Source organism: Bison bison, unplaced genomic scaffold, assembly GCF_000754665.1.
Source record: "Bison bison bison isolate TAMUID 2011002044 unplaced genomic scaffold, Bison_UMD1.0 scf7180017864141, whole genome shotgun sequence".
NCBI lineage: Eukaryota > Metazoa > Chordata > Mammalia > Artiodactyla > Bovidae > Bison > Bison bison.
Window position 1 is genome coordinate 5,475,408 of NW_011494713.1, and position 17,734 is coordinate 5,493,141.

The window sequence follows — 17,734 nt, forward strand, 5'->3', positions numbered from 1 at the left end:
CAGGTCAGGAAGCAACAGTTAGAACTGGACATGGAACAACAGACTGGTTCCAAATAGGGAAAGGAGTATGTCAAGGCTGTATACTGTCACCCTGCTTATTTAACTTACATGCAGAGTACATCATATGAAATGCCAGACTGGATGAAGCACAAGCTGGAATCAAGATTGCCAGGAGAAGTATCAAAACCTCGGATATGCAGATGACCCCACCCTTATGGCAGAAAGTGAAGAAGAACTAAAGAGCCTCTTGATGAAAGTGAAAAAGGAGAGTGAAAAAGCTGGCTTAAAACTCAACATTCAGAAAATGAAGATCATGGCATCAGTCCCACCACTTCATGGCAAACAGATGGGGAAACAATGGAAACAGTGAGAGACTTTATTTTTTGGGACTCCAAAATCACTGCAGATGATGACTGCAGCCATGAAATTAAAAGACACTTGCTCCTTGGAAGAAAACCTAGACAGCATATTAAAAAGCAGAGACATTACTTTGCCAATAAAGGTCCATCTAGTCAAAGCTATGGTTTTTCCAGTAGTCATGTATAGATGTGAGAGTTGGACCATAAAGAAAGCTGAGTGCCAAAGAATTGATGCTTTTGAATTGTGGTGTTGGAGAAGACTCTTAAGAGTCCCTTGGACTGCAAGGAGCTAAACCAATCAATGCTAAAGGAAATCAACCCTGAATATTCATTGGAAGAACTGATTCTGAAGCTGAAACTCCAATACTCTGGCCACCTGATGGGAAGAACTGACTCACTGGGAAAGACCATGATGCTGGGAAAAATTGAAGGCTGGAGGAAAAGGGGACAGCAGAGGATAAGATGATTTGGTGGTCACCGATTCGATGGGCCTGAGTTTGAGAAAGCTCCAGGAGTTGGTGATGGATAGGAAACCGTGGCACACTTCAGTCTATGGAGTTGCAAAGAGCTGGACATGACTGAGCAACTGAACTGAGCTGAACTGAACTGACAACACATCCAAATGGTATCACTGAATGGCTTAGTATAGAAAAAAACCATTCCTCTGGTGTCAGAAATATAGTGAGTATGCTAGGGATAGTAGAGTACAGAGGAGAAATAGTTTTTCCTTTAAAAACTAATAATGACTAAAATCCCCTGGTAGTGTTTCATGCACTTTGTCATGGGAACCTTGACCCCAGTGACCATGGAGCCCTGACATTTGGAGAGAGAGGGACCCATAGAAAATTTTCTTGGGTGGGTCTGACTCTTAATTATTATGTGAAGTGGTTGGCTGCTTTTCCCTAAGGGTTGGATTATATAGAAAGAAGAGAAATCATCTCATTCTTGAACAAAAGGAAGGCAAAGGGGCATCAGGGAAGGGAAGCAGGGTCCAATGCTGTAAAGAGCAATACTGAATAGGAACCTGGAATGTTAGATCCACGAATCAAGGCAAATTGGAAGTGATCAAACAGGAAATGGCAAGAGTGAATGTTGACATTTTAGGATTCAGTGAACTAAAATGGACTCGAATGGGTGAATTTAACTCAGATGACCATTATATCTACTATTGTGAGCAAGAATCCCTTAGAAGAAATGGAGTAGCCATCATAGTCAACAAAAGAGTCTGAAATGCAGTACTTGGATGCAATCTCAAAAACAACAGAATGATCTCTGTTCGTTTTCAAGGCAAACCATTCAATATCACAGTAATCCAAGTCTATGTCCCAACCAGTAATGATGAAGAAGCTGAAGTTGAATGGTTCTATGAAGACCTACAGACCTTCTAGAACTAACAACCAAAAAAGATGTTCTTTTCATTATAGGGGGCTGGAATGCAAAAGTAGGAAGTCAAGAAACACCTGGAGTAACAGGTAGATTTGACCTTGGAGTACAGAATGAAGCAGAGCAAAAGCTAACAGAGTTCTGTGAAGAGAATGCACTGGTCATAGCAGACACCCTCTTTCAACAACACAAGAGAAGACTCTACACATGGACATCACCAGATGGTCAACACCAAAATCACATTGATTATATTCTTTTAGCCAAAGAATGAGAAGCTCTATACAGTCAGCAAAAACAAGACAGGGAGCTGACTGTGGCTCAGATCATGAACTCCTTATTGCCAAATTCAGACTTAAGTTGAAGAAAGTAGGGAAAACCACTAGACCATTCAGGTATGACCTAAATCAAATCCCTTATGATTATACAGTGAAAGTGAGAAATAGATTTAAGAGACTAGATCTGATAGAGTGCCTGGTGAACTATGGACGGAGGTTCATGACACTGTACAGGAGAGAGGGAGCAAGATGAAGAAATGCAAGAAAAAGAAATGCAAAAAAGCAAAATGGCTGTCTGAGGAGGCCTTTAAAATAGCTGTGAAAAGAAGAGAAGTGAAAAGCAAAGGAAAAAAGGAAAGATATACCCATTTGAATACAGAGTTCCAAAGAATAGCAAGGAGAGATAAGACAGCCTTCCTCAGTGATCAGTTCAAAGAAATAGAGGAAAATAATAGAATATGTTAGATTAGAGATCTCTTTAAGAAAATTAGATATACCAAGGGAACATTTCATGCAAAGATGGGCTCGATAAAGGACAGAAATGGTATGGACCTAACAGAAGCAGAAGATATTAAGAAGAGGTGGCAAGGATAAACAGAAAAACTATACAAAAAAGATCTTCATTACCCAGATAATCACAATCGTGTGATCACTCACCTAGAGCCAGACATCCTGGAATGTGAAGTCAAGTGGGCCATAGGAAGCATCATTAAGAACAAAGCTAGTGGAGGTGATGGAATTCCAGTTGAGCTATTTCAAATCCTGAAAGATGATGCTGTGAAAGTGCTGCATTCAATATGCCAGAAAATTTGGAAAACTCAGCAGTGACCACAGGACTGGAAAAGGTCCATTTTCATTCAAATCCCTAAAAAAGGCAATGCCAAAGAATGCTCAATCTACCACACAATTGCACTCATCTCACATGCTAGTAAAGTAATGCTCAAAATTCTCCAAGCCAGGCTTCAACAATACGCGAACCATGAACTTCCAGATGTTCAAGCTGGTTTTAGAAAAGGCAGAAGAACCAGAGATAAAATTGCCAATATCCTCTGGATCATTGAAAAAACAAAAGAGTTCCAGAAAAACATCTATTTCTGCTTTATTGACTATGCCAAAGCTTTTGACTATATGATCACAGTACACTGTGGAAAATTCTTCAGGAGATGGGAATACCAGACCACCTGACCTGCCTCCTGAGAAATCTATATGCAGGTCAGGAAGCAACAGTTGGAACTGGACATGGAAAAACAGAGTGGTTCCAAATAGGAAAATGAGTACATCAAGGCTGTATATTGTCACCATGCTTATTTAACTTATATGCAGAATACATCATGAGAAATGCCAGGCTGGATGAAGCACAAGCTGGAATCAAGATTGCTGGGAGAAATATCAATAAACTTAGATATACAGATGACCCCAACCTTATGGCATAAAGTGAAGGTCTAAAGAGCCTCTTGATGAAAGTCAAAGAGGAGAGTGAAAGTTGGCTTTAAGCTCAACATTCAGAAAACAAAGATCATGATATCCAGTCCCATCACTTCATAGCAAATAGATGGGGAAACAGTGGAAACAGCGGCAGACTTTATTTTTTGGGTCTCCAAAATCACTGCAGCTTGTGACTGCAGCCATGAAATAAAGAGAGCTTACTCCTTGGAAGAAAAGTTATAATCAACCTAGACAGCATATTAAAAAGCAGAGACTTTACTTTGCCAACAAAGGTCCGTTTAGTCAAATATCATTTTTCCAGTAGTCATGTATGGATGTGACAGTTGGACTATAAAGAAAGCTGAGTGCTGAAGAATTGATGCTATTGAACTGTGGTGTTAGACAAGACTCTTGGGATTTCCTTGGACTGCAAGGAGATCCAACAAGTCCATCATAAAGGAGATCAGTCCTGGGTGTTCATTGGAAGGACTGATGCTGAAGCTGAAACTCCAATACTTTGGCCACCTCATGTGAAGAGTTGACTCATTGGAAAAGACCTGATGCTGGGAAAGATTTCAGCCAGGAGGAGAAGGGGAAGATAGAGGATGAGATGGTTGGATGGCAACACCAACTCAATGGACATGAGTTTGAGTAAACTCCGGGAGTTGGTGATGGACAGGGAGGCCTGGTGTGCAGCAGTCCATGGGGTTGCAAAGAGTCAGACACTACTGAGCAACTGAACTGAACTGAACTGAAAGGAGAATCATAGACTGTAGGAGCTGGTTCTGACATTGGAAGTTCTTCCAGACTGAACATAAGAAAAGTGAACATTTGTGTAAATAAGTTCAATTATATCATTTTTTTTTAGGTTCTGCATATAAGCGATATCATGCTATATTTCTCTGGCTTATTTCCCTCAGTATGGCAGTCTCCAGATCCATCCATGTTGCTACAATGGCATTATTTCATTCTTTTTTATGGCTAATATTCCACTGTATATATATATATACCACATCTTCTTTATCCATCCTCTACCGATGGACTTTTGGGTAGCTTCCATGTCTTGGCTATTGTAAACAGTTCTGAACATTGGAGTGCTTGTATCCTTTCAGACCACTTTGTTCTCCGGTTATATGCTCAGTAGTGGGATTGCAGGATCATATGGTGGCACTATTTTAGTTTTTTAAGGAACCTCCATACCATTCTCCATAGTGACTGTACCAATTTACCTTCCCACCAACAGTGCAACTGAACTGATTTGCAAAACAGAAACAGACTCACAGACTCACAGACTTAGAGAACAAACTGAATACTATCAGGGGGAAGGATTGGCGGAAGGGATAGTTAGGGAGTTTGAGACTGACACGTACATTCTTTATATTTAAGATGGGTGACTAATAAGGCCCTACTGTAGAGCTCAGGGAACTCTGATCAAAGTTACGTGGCAGCCTGGATGGGAGAGGAGTTTGGGGGAGAATGGATACATGTATATGTGTGGCTGAGTAGCTGTGCTGTGCACCTGGAACTATCACAGCAGTGTTAATCATCTATACTCCAATACAAAATAAAAAGTTAAAAAAAGAAAAGTGAACAAAATCATTTTAGTGCAAGATCTGAAATGGGAACAACCATAGCTGCATACCACACACCCAGTGCTTGGGATGGGATTTTCCAATGTGTGTTTTTTCCCACACCACCAAGCAGTTCACTCAGTTCTTCATGGACCCTGACAGGGTGTCCCACAGATTAACTCAGTTCTGACACTTATCTGGAGTTAGCATTAGATGCTACAGGTGAAGGGCTCAGTCCCACAAGATTGCTCCACTTAGACAACAATCACAAGTCGAGGTTGTTACCTGTGTTTCTGACCAGGCAGCTATAAATCAGAGGTTCCCAAGATCCCATCTGGGTTTGAGTAATTTTCTAGAGAGGCTCAGTGAACTCAGGGAGCCAATTTACTCACTAGATTACTGGTTTATTACAAAAAATATTGAAGAATATGAATGAATAGCCAGATAAAGAGATACATGGTGTGAGATTGTGAATGCAGGAGCTTCTGCCCCCATGGAGTCTGGGTCTGACATGTGAATGCATTCTACTTCATCAAGCTGCAAACTCTGAACCCTTTAGGATTTTTTATGGAGGCTCCATTCTACAGATATAATTGATTGTCTCTGATCATTAGTAATTGATTCACTCTCCATTGGAAGTCAGGAGTGGAACTGAAAGTTCCAGTCCTCTGATCACATGTTTGAGTCCCCTTGGCAACCATCCTTCCAACTTGAGGGGATTTCCAAAAGCCATCTCATTAACAGAAACTCAGCTGTGACTGAAACGGGTTTGTTATGAATAATGAGACACTCATTTCACCTTTAAGACTCTGAAGCAATTTCAAGACAAAACAAACAAACAAATATTATAACAAAAGATGCTTTCATTGCTCCTACTGCTAAGGAAATCCCAAGGGTTTTGGGAGCTGTGAGTCAGGAACCATGGCTGAAGAGGGAAAAATATATTTATTATAAATCACAGGCTACTGTACGACTATTATCATTTTCTTTGTGTTCTATGACCTTAAAAAGTCGGCAAGCATTCATTTAAATATGATTTGTAAATCTGGCAGTTCAAGTTATGAGAAGACTTAATTCCTCTTAAATATTTCAATGCTGTTTATAGGCTTAATAAAATACTCTGATACCTTCCGTTAAACTAATTATTCAGTGTGGTAGGCTGAATAACAGTCTCCCAAAGATGCCCCACATTCTAATCCCTGGAATTAGGGAACATCTGATTTTACATGGCAAAGAGACTTTGTAAACTTTTTATTTTATATTGGCTTATAGACAATTAACAATGTTGTAAGTTTCAGATGCAGGGCAGAGGGATTCAGCCATGCATATACATGTATCCATTCTCCCTCAAACTCCCCTCCCATCCAGGCTGCCACATGACATTGAGCAGACTTCCCTGTGCTACACAGTAGGTCCTTGTTGGTTATCCATTTTAAATATAGTAGTGTCTACATGTCCATCCCAAACTCCCAATCTGTCCTTTCCCCCTATCCTTCTCCACTGGTAACCATAAATTCTGTAAATCTGTGAGCCTATTTCTGTTTTGTAAATAAGTTCATTTGTACCATTTCCTTTTATTAATAGATTTATTAATAGATTCTGCATGTAAGCAATATTTCCTGGCAAAGAGATTTTGAAGATGCAATAAAGGTTATGGGCCTTTTAAATTAATTTTTAAAGCTTTTTTTAAAAATTTCATTTCTTATAAATTTTTTGTTGCATTGCATGGCATATGAGATCTTAGTTTCCTGACAAGCTTGTGCTGTGCTCAGTCACTCAGATGTGTCCGACTCTTTGCAATCTCATGGACGGTAGCCTGCCAGGCTCCTCTGTCCATGGAATTCCCAAGGGGAGAGTACTGGAGCGAGCTGCCATTTCCTCCTCCAGGGAATCATCTTCCTGACCCTGGGATGGGACCTGTGTTTCTTGCATCTCCTGCATTGGCAGGCAGTTTCTGTACCATGAGCCAGTGGGGAAGTCCTGGGATCACCTTACAATGGGAAAGTTATCTTAGATATCTGGGTGGGCCCAATCGAATCCCTGGACCCCTTGTAGACAGAGAAATCTCCGGTTCGAACTGGAGCGATGCAGCAGAGGTGTGTGGAGTTTTGACATAACTTCAAATCCACTTGTTTATGATAAAGTTGTTAAGAATGAATTTCCTTTCAACAATGAAATTATATTTTGATATAAAAGTGATACTGGGAGTCAGGATGTCATCATCCACACCTGTGTTTGTCACTAAGCCCTCAGTTCCTCAGGGTCCCTGCTGGGAGATTATTGATAAGAACATATGAAGAAGCAGCTGTGATGAGGGGACACAGACCTTAAAAACTGAGTTTGTGAGGACTCTCGGAGAGTGTTCCATCTGGGCAAGGCTACCCTTTGCTGATCTAAATAGCTCTCTGGAGATCTTGGGCATTAGCTCCTGACATAGCAATGGTTAACACCATACAGTGACTGGAAAAGAATACCATGCCTGTCAACCCAGCCCTGTTATTACCTAGCAACATGCTCTAGCAACAAGGGAGTTTTACCTTTGTATACTCTTAGTGGGCTGAGCTATCTTTTCCTAGTACCAAATCATACTAGAGTACACCTCAACCAAATATGACCTTTATTCCTTTCATCTCCCCTTGCCTGGCACAACAGGATGATTAATGAGTCATTGATTTGGAGTATGTTATTTCTTTCTTGGCTTATTAAGAGACATTATCCCGTATGCCATTGGCTTTTGTGAAATTAGCCCACCGCAGCATACAGCTGAATGCTGGCAACAACCTGACTGAGCCTAAAGCCAGTTGTTCCTCAGTGTCTCCACCGCTGACGCTTTTATTTCAGCAGAGTGACACCAGTGTGGGTCTTCTGACCTACATGACTGTGAGAGAACAGATTTCTGTTCTTTAAGTCTGTAATTTGTTGAGACAGCAGTGGAAGGCTAACATACTCAAAACTTAAAAAAAAATTAAATCCCAAGGTTAAAACAACACCAAATTCACATCTATATTATAAGCTACTTTAAAATTGAACAAATTAATTCCATGAATTTGACTCATTTCATTATCTCAGTGATTGATTCTAAATCTTTTAGGATGCTTGTGTACTAACCCTGAGAGTCTTTGCTGTTTAGAACCAACAACAACCGTCTTCCCAAGTCAATGTGGAGCAAACTTCTCAGTTGGATGAAGTTGTAGGGACCAGAGATTTTGATCTATTCATTAGATTTGAAGTTATAAACCCTTAGAACATTTTCCCCACAGCCCAACTGTCTAGTCTGAACTCCTTTCATTCGCCTTGGGGCATCTGGGGACGCCAAGTCCATGTCCTGTAAATAGGATTGATTTCACAATTGGTGTCCTCAAAATTCAAGATAAGCTCTTGCCTAATGAACCTTTGTTTGTGGATCAGAGCTGGTGAAATACAATGACTAGTCCAATTATTGCACTACTTAATTTCATTCAATCAATCTCTCTATTGCTCCATCCTGAGTTCTTTACCAGTTCTCTCTCATGCAGGACCATAGGACTTGTATTTAAATGATGTCTAATTGGATTTTGGTGTCTGTCAAGGCTGCGACACTGTGCAGTTAAAGTTGTGTTAGTGACATAAATCATCACACTTACACATTGACACTGCTCCCTAGCCTTCAACAATCATTATGATTTGTGAGTTTTTAAAAAATAAATTATTTGGCTGCACCAGGTCTTGGTTATTCCATGTACGATCTAGTTCCCCAACCAGGGTTTGAACCCAGACCTCCTGCATTGAGATTATGGAGCCTTAGCCACTGGACCACCAGGGAAGTCTCAGTTTATGACTTTTAAATATAGTCATCTAACACTGATGCACAGAAGAAAATTTGACATTTCACAAGAAAATTTTGATAGTATAAGAATATACTTGTCTTATTTTCTTAATATAAGAAGTATTTTACATTTTGAAAAATAAAATTTAAATATAGATTCACCTGGAACATCTAAGTTTTTGTTTTAAAAAGAGGTAAACTTGGGGATCTTTCTAAAAATAAAAACTTATTGCGTTGGCCAAAATTTCGTTCAGGTTTTTTGGCAACATCTTATGGAAAAATCCAAATGAACCTTTTGGCCAACCCAATACACTCAATAAGAATTAATCTGGCCCTTGTTGAAATACTACTGCTCAGTGGCATAGCAAATACAGTAGAATTAGAAGAAAACATCACAGCACACAAATAGTTTAAGACATATATATATATAACATGTACAGAACAACCAGAGCATATGTAAATATTTTAGAAACGATTTTAGAAACTATATCTAGATGTGAAAGGAAAACCAAAGAAGTGAGAATCTGTGCCAAAGACAATTAGTTAAGGGAAAGTAGGACATCTTGGGGATGTATGAAGGATTTAATGCATATAAAATGACATAGGAAAAGAGGAAGGACATACTAGATTTTTCTAGAAATACACACATTTACTAATGATATTTTGTATTTCAGAATCTCCTATTATTTTTACCAACCGTAGGTCTTGAAAAATGTGTCATGCTGTTCAGAACAGTTATGATTCACCCAGCTCTCACATCTTCAATCTTCTTGTCAAAATGTCAATACTCAGAATAAATTATGAGTGTATGCTAATGTGGTTAATAAATACATGAGGTACACAGGTGCACACAGTGAAAGCAAAAAGAGGTCTGCAAGAGAAAGGCAAGAGGAATACAAAGGAGCAACTTGATAAATATTATCTGAAATTCCTCAGTTTTGCTAAAGATTTCCTGCCAGGAACCTAACATTTGGGAGAAAGAACCTTTAGAGAAGCAAAAAAGTCCTTAAACCCACATAATACAAAAAGGGTACCCCAAAGGACAATAGCAATCCCATCTTCCAAGAAATCAGATAACAATTATTAGAAGTGCCAAATCAATCCAGATGTGCTTTCAAAAATGGCTTAAAATGATTAATTTGAATACGAAATTTTAGGTAAATTGGCCATTGGTCAATTCGGTCACGAGACATTTTATGTTTAATGGATGTGTTACCACTCCAGACAGGTAGATGAGCATGAGTGAGCCTCAGGAGAAAGGCAGTGCTCTCAGGGCCCTGGCTATAAACTAAGATAATTGACAATGGGGTTCTGAGAAGTGAGAGGAAAACATGCACAGGTGTGTGTGTGTTTTGGAATTGATTGATAAAGTGTGTGTTAGTTGCTCAGTTGTGTCCTACTCTTTGTGACACCATGGACTGTAGCCCGCCAGGCTCCTCTGTCCATGGAATTCTCCAGGCAAGAATACTGGAGTGGGTAGCCATTCCCTTCTCCAGGGTGTCTTCGCAACCCAAAGGACTTGTCCAAAAGGATGACAATGGAAACAGAATTGGCTTGGTCTTTCTTGATTCAAAGTCACAAGTAAACCATAATGGAAAAGAACATAAAAAAGAATGTCTATATGTATATCACTGAGTCACTTTGCTATACAGTGGAAATTAGCATTGTAAATCAGCCATACTTCAATAAAAAAATAAAAAGATAAAGTTGTAGTAATGCTGTGGGGAGTGTCCTGAAAGACTTCAAGGGCATGATATGAAGTATCCTGTTTGGAGATTGTTATAAATTACGCTCATATAAAGAAGCACCTGCCATGTGGGGATTGCTGCGCTGTCTGTATGCATTGATACAGGCTCAGCACTTTTCAAAATGAGGGTCTCCTGCATTGCAGGCAGATTCTTTACTGTCTGAGCCACCAGTGAGTCCCAAATCAAATAAGCACTTTTTTTCCTTGACACTTAAAATATACTTTAAAAAAGGTACAAATAATACATGCTAAGTAAGAAAAAATTTAAAAATTGAAGGGGCTTGAAGAACAGAATAAATACCATGTTATGACATCTCCAGAGGTGCCTGCTTTAGTTTTCATCCTTCCAGTTTTCTTATTGGCTTTCTCACTTCAAAATTCTGAAAATATTTACCTAAATGTTTTAAATAATTGTTCATGTTTATTTAACTTTTCATAATTGACTCCTCAGTTCCTTGGAATTCATTGCAGTGAGTTGTAAAATAAAGATCTGTATTTTCAAAAGAGGTAACTCATAATAAAGGTCTATTTATTTAGCAGCTCATCTTTATGCTACTAATCTGAAATTCATCTTTATCATGGACTAAAGTCTTCTATTTCCAGGTTTTCTTTCTGTTTTTCTTGTTTTCTTGCTGTTTTCTGGTTTTCTTTGCTATTTCTTTGATTTATTTGTTTATTCTGATGCCAGAAACTCATTTTGCTTTAATTATCATTGATATAAAACATGTTCCCACATCTCCTATTGCAAGTTCTCTTTCATTGTTCTTTTTTTCTCCCTGATGTTTTCTAGGTTATTCTTTCCCATCTCTATTTCTAAATTAACTTTAAAACCCCATTGAGAACTTAATTAGAATTGCATCAAATGTATAAACTAATTTAGAAAGTATTCTTATAGTTTAAGTGCTGAATCCTCCAATGCAGGGAGATGATCCTTCTTTCTGCCTCCTCTTTTATTTTCTTTACCTGAAGCATATTCCTTGTTCAATCTGCTCTTAGTTATTTCATATTTATTACTGCTGTTGTAAATGACTTCTTTGTATTTTCCAACAGATAGACATTATATTGGAAAAAGTTTTTGTGAGTGTAGTTTGTAAATGCAAGCTATTCAAATTTTGTTTTCCTTTTCTAGATTTCCAGAAGATTTTTCTGAAGTTCTGATTTAACAGTATTGTCATTTACAGCTAATGATAGTTCAGTTCATTCGTTCGGTCATGTGCAACTCTTTGCAACCCCATGAACTATAGCACACCAGGCTTCCCTGTCCATCACGAACTCCTGGAGCTTGCTCAAACTGAAATCCATCAAGTTGGTGATGCCATCCAACCATCTCATCCTCTGTCATCCCCTTCTCCTTCTGCCTTCAATCTTTCCCAGCATTAGGGTTTTTTCCTAAGGAGTCAATTCTTCGCATCAGGTGGCCAAAGTATTGGAGCTTCAACTTCAGCATCAGTCCTCCTAATGAATATTCAGAATTGAATTCCTTTTGGATTGACTGGCTTGATCTCCTTGTAGTCCAATGGACTCTCAAGAGTCTTCTCCAACATCACAATTTAAAAGCATCAGTTCTTTGGTGCTCAGCCTTCTTTATGGTCCAGTTCTCACATCCATGACTACTGGAAAAAATGTAGCTTTGACTAGATGGACTTTTGTTGGCAAAGTAATGTCTCTGCTTTTTAATATGCTGTCCATGTTGGTCATAGCTTTTCTTCCAAGGAAGAAGTGTCTTTTAATTTCATGGCTGCAGTCACCATCTGAAGTGGTTTTGAAACCCCAAAAAATAAAGTCTGTCACCTTCTATCAAAGAGTTTTTCCTCTTATATATTCATCTCCTCACTGTAAAGTGTAGAATTTCCAGAACAATGATAAATAATAGAGATTGTAATGCTATTGTTGGGGCCTCCATGGTGGCTCAATGGTAAAGAATCCAACTGCTAATGCAGGAGACACAGGAGACGTGAGTTTGATCCCTGGGTTGGGAAGATCACCTGGAGAAGAAAATGGCAACTAACTCCAGTATTCTTGCCTGGAGAATCCCACGGACAGAGGAGCCTGGTGGGCTACAGTGCATGCGGTCACACAGAGTCAGATACGACTGAACTGACTTTGCATGCACAAGCAGTCATGTACCTACCACCTTAATCAAGATATAGAACACTTATATGAGATATGCATTTTTATAATAAGCATTTTTGAGACTTCCTTAGTGGTCCAGTGGTTAAAAGTTTGCCTTCCAATGCAGGGGGTAGGGATTCAAACACCTGGTTGAGGAACTAAGATCCTGCATGCCTCGTGGCCAAAACAAAAGAAAACAGATCTTTTTGACCCAGGGATGGAATCCATGTTTCCTGCGTCTCTGTCTCTGCGTTGTCAAGTGAGCTCTTTACCACTGCACCACCTGGAAAGCCATGTACATGTCTGTCTGACTCATGTTGCTGTACAATGGAAACTAACACAAGATTGTAAAGCAACTATACTCCATTAAAATTAATTTTTAAAAAAGATGACTGATCTCATGTGTTTAGCTTTCTTCCTTAGAGTCTCTTACCTTGTTCCTCTCAAATGTCCTTAGGTCACCAAATGGTCTTCCCTCGTAACCCAGGAAATGACTTAATAGCTTGAGTATACCTTATCTGTATACCTAGACAGCATATTAAAAAGCAGAGACTTTGCCAAAAAAGGTCCATCTAGTCAAGGCTATGGTTTTTCCAGTAGTCATGTATGGATGTGAGAGTTGAAATATAAAGAAAGCTGAGCGCTGAAGAATTGATGCTTTTGAACTGTGGTATTGGAGAAGCCTCTTGAGAGTCCCTTGGACTGCAAAGAGATCCAACCAGTCCATTCTGGCTGGATCAGGAAATCAGTCCTAAATAGTCATTGGAAGGACTGATGCTGAAGCTGAAACTCCAATACTTTGGCCACCTGATGCGAAGAGCTGACTCATTTGAAAAGACCCTGATGCTGGGAAAGATCCAAGGTGGGAGGAGAAGGAGATGACAGAGGATGAGATGGTTGGATGGCATCACTGACTTGATGGACATGAGTTTGAGTGGACTCTGGGAGTTGGGGATGGACAGGGAGGCCTGGCGTGCTGAAGTCCATGGGGTCGCAAAGATTCGGACACGACTGAGTGACTGAACTGAACTGATACCATATCTGTGCTCTCAAACAGGAGAAGAATCTTTCTCATTAAAATACAATTCCTTTGCTTGGTACCTATTACCAGATCATTTAGGATTCCAAATGTAAGTTTCAGTCTAAGGTGCAACTTTACTCAGAGCTTATAGGCAGCATAGTGATGACTGACAGTCAATGAAGTCCCATATGATATGTATATACACATTTTCTTGTTCTGACCTAGTTTTCCTGCCCTTCCTACTTCAGAAAACTCTGAGGACTCAACTAGTGAACCTTGTTGAGAACATATAAGTAGCTGCACATATACAAAAGTCGTCTCTGTCTGATACACCTGGAGAAGTAACAGGGAAGTTCTCCTCGCATCCCAGACCCTGGAAGAGCAGTGGTTAACAGCAAGTGGAATGGTGTTAGGCACGTTGCTTAACCCCTCTTTTACTTCAGTTTCCACATCTGTAATATGCAGTAATATAAATAGTATCTACATCATTGGCTTGTTGAATGGAGTAAAGAGATAATATGTGAGAAAGTGAAAAACGGTGCTGTCAGCTGGTGGCTAGGCTGTGATGGTCCCAGTGGAACATAAACTCACTCACAGAAGATAAGCAATGCTTTGACAAAGCCACCCAAGGTCTATGGTTGAAACAAGCCAAGACGAAGTCATGCAACCATGCAATGACTGAACATCCCCCTCTTCATATGTGTACAGTGATGACTTCTCTGTTTCTTTTTTATCCTTATTTTTATTTATTTGTTTGTTTGTTCATTTGCCTGTGCTGGGTCTTTGTTGCTGCATGGGCTTTTCTCTAGTTGCAGCAAGTAGGGGCTTCTGTCTTGCTGCAGCATGCGGGCTTCTCATCGCAGTGGCTTCTCTGGTTTTGGAGCACAGGCCGCAGGGCACTTGGGCTTCAGTCGTTGTGGCACATGGACTCAGTATTTGCGACTACCAGGCTTAAGAGCACAGGCTCAATAGCTGTGGCACACAGGCTTAGCTGCTCCTCAGCTTATGGGAGCTTCCTGGACCAGGGATCAAACCCATGTTTCCCTCATTGGCAGGTGGATTCTTTACCACTGGACCACCAGGGAAGCTGTCTGTTTCCTAAAGTAAAAATCTTCCTTGCTATTTTAGCTGAAAATGTGCTCAAAAATACTTATTCTTGCTTTGATTCAGAGCTTCCTAAAGCGCTATGAAATGTGTGTTCCTGTTACTTCTTCATCAGTGATTACTGTCTCTAATCCTCTTTCCTGCAAAATAATAACCATTAAGACACCCCATCACCAAATTGTTCCCACTTGTAGATAAATCCATTCCAGAACTGGCTCCCTCACTACCTTCAACCCCCCTGAAGATCAGCCAGAATAGATCCAAGTCTGCAAGAAGCTCCCACTTGCTTCCTCTTATTGAGGTGTCCCACAATTCTTCTGCAGTGTATTTTCTCTTGCTGGAGCAAGCTGGACAAATGTAACTTTCCTCCAATGAGTAAATTTGTGCATGTTGTATAGTGCCCTTCTGTCTACTCAGAGTCTGCTTTATTTCTTATAACACATTTAATTTGGCAGACTCCTGTTGTCTGACATCCAGACCCTCTATCTCATTAAGTTTCACAATTCCCAATAAAGCTACTTGGAGAATTTCCATAGTAAGCCAAAGAGACTTCTGGTTCTAAACAGTGCCTGGCTAACAGCCTTCATGTGGTGTTTTCCAACTCCTCATTGACAGCCCACAAAGTCATAGAAAAGCCAGCTACCAACTGAGACTGGCAACTCAACTCCATAATCTCAGAAGAAGTGACACTAATTATAAAGCATATGGAGCAGGACTGAGAATAACCCAACATGCTTTAACTCACAAGGCACCCAGGATTGGCTCACAAATTGGATGACCTCTGAAACACAGAGATGAAGATGGTCTGTGGCCTTGGCTCACAGACCCATGCTCAGACCAACTAAAATATAGAGAAAATGTTCTTTACCCCATGTGTGCTTCTCTAGGAGTTACCAAGAGTTTTGTTTCTCATCTCTGCCTGTCCCCAATCTACCATCTTTCTACATTCAGGTAAAGATGGAAAATCCCAGAAACCATTGGAGAGGAATAGGGGAAGATGTGAGGAAATAGTAAGTGAGGCAAGAGACTGGGAATGATGCATCCACCACAGGTGAGGAGTGAGAAGGAGCAGTGCATTCTGGGAGTTGTACTTTCTGTGTATTACATCAACTTGATGCAAAGAGCTGACTCATTGGAAAAGACCCTAGTGCTGGGAAAGGTTGAAGGCAAAAGGAGAAGAGGGTGGCATAGGATGAGATGGTTAGACAGCGTCACTGACTCTGTGGACATGAATCTGAGCAAACTCTGGGAGATAGTAAAAGACAGAGGAGCCTGATGTACTGCAGTCCACGGGGTGGCAAAGAGTCAGACAAGACTTAGCTACTGAGCAACAACAGCAGTGTTGCATCAGCAGTAAGTAAGAAAATCCATCAGACACAGGCAGAAAATGCTGGAACTTTATTTCTATTTTGTTTAAAAATTTAAAAAGAAATTAAGCTATTCAATAACAATCCATTAATGTTGGTCCATTAATTGTAACAAATGTACCATACAAGTGCGGAGAAGGCGATGGCACCCCACTCCAGTACTCTTGCCTGGAAAATCCCATGGACGGAGGAGCCGGGTAGGCTGCAGTCCATGGGGTCGCAAAGAGTTGGACACGACTGAGCGACTTCACTTTCCCTTTCACTTTCCTGCATTGGAGAAGGAAATGGTGACCCACTCCAATGTTCTTGCCTGGAGAATCCCAGGGACGGGGGAGCCTGGTGGGCTGCCGCCTATGGGGTCGCACAGAGTCGTTCACGACTGAAGCGACTTAGCAGCAGCAGCAGTAGCAGCCATACAAGTGTATGATGTTAAGAATAGAGGAAACCATGTGTGGCGTATGAGAATTCTGAGAACTCTCTATTTTATCTTCTCAACTTTTCTTTAAATCTAAACTATCTAAAACTATCATAAAGATAAAATCTATTAAGATATTTGAAAATAAAGATTTATTAATATTTACTGTATAATGGCATGCATTGCCCTAATTTGTGGTATATGTCAGATGGTTCTTGTAACCTCCATAAATAAGACAAAAGCAGGAATTTAATAGCACAGGGGATTCATGGAGGTATATTAACTAGGTCATTCATTTCCAGCATCTGACAACATTGTGGTTTACACATGCCTAATTAAGTCACAATAAACTGTGGAAAATTCTGAAAGAGATGGGAATACCAGACCACCTGACCTGCCTCTTGAGAAACCTATATGCAGGTCAGGAAGCAACAGTTAGTACTGGACATGGAACAACAGACTGGTTCCAAATAGGAAAAGGAGTACCACAAGGCTGTATATTGTCACCCTGCTTATTTAACTTATATGCAGGGTACATGATGAGAAACACTGGGCTGTAAGAAACACAAGCTGGAATCAAGATTGCCGGGAGAAATATCAATAACCTCAGATATGCAGATGACACCACCCTTATGGCAGAAACTGAAGAGGAACTCAAAAGCCTCGTGATGAAAGTGAAAGAGGAGAGTGAAAAAGTTGGCTTAAAGCTCAACATTCAGAAAATGAAAATCATGGCCTCTGATCCCATCACTTCATGGGAAATAGATGGGGAAACAGTGGAAACAGTGTCAGACTTTATTTTTTTGGGCTCCCAAATCACTGCAGATGGTGACTGCAGCCATGAAATTAAAAGACGTTTACTCCTTGGAAGGAAAATTATGACCAACCTAGATAGCATATTCAAAAGCAGAGACATTATCTTGCCAACAAAGGTCTGGCTAGTCAAGGCTATGGTTTTTCCTGTGGTCATGTATGGATGTGAGAGTTGGACTGTGAAGAAGGCTGAGCGCCGAAGAATTGATGCTTTTGAACTGTGGTGTTGGAGAAGACTCTTGAGAGTCCCTTGGACTGCAAGGAGATCCAACCAGTCCATTCTGAAGGAGACCAGCCCTGGGATTTCTTTGGAAGGAATGATGCTAAAGCTGAAACT